This window comes from Myotis yumanensis, unplaced genomic scaffold (genome assembly GCF_028538775.1).
Source record: "Myotis yumanensis isolate MYYU_CA2020_CCGP unplaced genomic scaffold, mMyoYum1.0.hap1 SCAF_18, whole genome shotgun sequence".
Taxonomy (NCBI): Eukaryota; Metazoa; Chordata; class Mammalia; order Chiroptera; family Vespertilionidae; genus Myotis; species Myotis yumanensis.
Window position 1 is genome coordinate 4,496,500 of NW_027223769.1, and position 2,508 is coordinate 4,499,007.

General features: G+C 44.0%; 1 pseudogene; it reads right to left on the bottom strand.

Moving 5' to 3' along the window:
• Nucleotides 1–503: 503 nt before the first annotated feature.
• Nucleotides 504–1,271, bottom strand: LOC138996769 (translationally-controlled tumor protein-like; annotated as a pseudogene).
• Between the last annotated feature and the right edge of the window lie 1,237 nt (nt 1,272–2,508).

The following is a 2,508-nucleotide window of genomic DNA, read 5'->3' on the forward strand; positions in this document are numbered from 1 at the left end:
GCTCTTGCAGTGCCCAGAGCCAATCTATAAACAAGTGATCATGGCAATGTCCTGATAAAGCTGAGCACCAAAGTAGACCTCATATCCTATAAACTACTGACTTTTCCCATTTACAAACATAGCCACCTTAGTCACACAAAATTTGCCCATCCCATTTCATGAAATCTAACAAAAGCTTGCAACACAATTCCAGGAGACCTAGATTTCTATTGAGCTTGGTTCTAACTTGACATGATAAATAAGCTCAGACAATCCTTTGCTTCCGGTTGTATTAGTTTCTTTATTCTTTTGGTAATCTCTTCCAGTTAAATACTTCTGTTTGTAGATGATGAAATGTCTAAGGAATCCACTTCAAATGTTGATTCTGCTGTGAGCATGGTCTTTCCCTTTACTTCAACTCAGAACTAAGACTTTTGATTCTTGTTTTTTCCCCTCCAGTCTCAGTAGTAGTTTCCATTGTAGAAGTTATCTGAAGACACTCTATATGCTTTACAGTAGTGGTCTACAACCAGGATCTAGCTTCTCCAGGAACGCTACACAGGATAGATTTTAAAATGTATTAAACTAAGAAGCATTCTCTCAAATGAATTTAAATGCATTTTATTTTTAGACAACCTACATGACATGTTTTTTTCTTAAAAACAATGCCTCTGCTCCAAATGAATCAAGGTCAAAATAAATGAAGAGCTCAAGATACCATCAGTCCCATTTGTCCTAGTCTTGGTGTGTGGATGAAAAGCAGCAGCCAGTTATGATGACAGGTGATGGAGCCAAACTGCCCAATTTGTTGACATTTTTCCATTTCTAAACCATCCTTAAAGAAAATCATATATGGGGCCACACCATCCTCACGGCAGTCCTGCAGAGCACCATGCCATCTGGATTCGTGTTTTCACCAATAAAGAACTGGTAGTTTTTGAAATTGGCAAGGATGTGCTTGATTTGTTCTGCAGCCCCTGTCATAAAAGGCTTTACTCTTTCTGGTCTCTGTTCTTCATGCTTCCCTTTGACTGATTTCATGTAATCTTTGATGTACTTCTTGTAGGCTTCTTTTGTGAAGCTGGTTTCCTGCAAGTGGTGGTTCATGACAAGGTCAACACCAGTGATTACTGTGCTTTCGGTACCTTTGCCCTCAGGGCCTTCAGCGGAGGCAGTTCCACTAATAAGCGAGTCATCAATGTTATCCTCTGTCCTACCGACCATCTTCCCCTCTATCTCCAGGCACAGCCCGTCCGCGATCTCCCGGATCTTGTAGATATCGGAGAACATCTCATCATCTGCTCGGACACATAAACCCGCCCACCCAATGAGCCCAGAGGCCTGGCGGCGGCGCCATTTCCCGCGCTGGCGGTCCTCACCCTCCCGGGCGCTCCAGACCCTGCGCGGGCCCCAGGCACCGACCCTCCTCGCCCCTAAGGAGGTCGCCGGCAGCCGTGAGGCCCGAGACAGCAGCGGCGCCCGCCCTCCCCCCACCCCCCAATTGATTTTTAGAGAGAGTGGAAGAGAGAGGGAAAGACAGAGAGAAATATCCATGTGAGTGAAACACATCCATTGGTTGCCTCCTGCAAGAGTCCCGACCAGGGCCCGGGCCAGGGAGGAGCCTACAACCGAGGTACATGCCCGTAACTGGAATCGAACCCAGGATCCTTCAGCCTCCAGGCCGACACTGTCCACTGAGCCAAACCAGCTAGGGTCTGGAAGATTTGAATATCAATTATGGGCCTAGTATAAACAGCCTAGATTTCCCATCAAGACAGACAAATTTTCAGTACTCCGGTTCTTTTACAACAATGTAAAAATACGTTTCTCTGCTCTTTTTCTTGAAATCTTTTTGTAGCTAGATTTTGTCTTTCTCTGTTCCCTTCCTTATTCCTATTGTCTTTTACCTCTCCTGGTTCAGAATTCCATGGAAAGACTGGCCAACAGCCCTTATATTCTAGTGTTTGGAGAAATCATTAAGCTCAAGTGGGGGGATGAAGCTCCAGGACCACAGATAGGTGATGCTAATGATGGGAATTAACATTGAGCGCTGATGATGTGCCAAGAATTATTCTAAGTAATTTATATGTTAAATAACTGCATATTTTAATAACCTTGTGAGGAATATGCAATTTTTAAAATATATTTTTATTGATTTCAAAGAGGAAGAGAGAGGAAGAGAGAGACAGAAACATAAATGATGAGAGAGAATCATTGATCGGCTGCCTTCTGCACACCCCCCACTGGGAATTGAGCCCACAACCCAGGCATGTGCCCTGATTGGGAATCAAACCGCAAACTCCCGGTTGTCAACCGCTGAGACATACCAGCTGGGCAGCATGTGCTATTTTTATCCTTATTTCCAAGGAAAGTGAGGTACAGAGAGCTTATCAGTCACATATCTAGTAATTGGCAGATCTGGGACCTGAACCCAGATATTTATCAGTGTTCATTTGTAAGAGAAATAAACCACTCTAGTTATTCTCAACAAAAAGGGATTTTATAGCCCTAATTGGTTTGGCTCAGTGG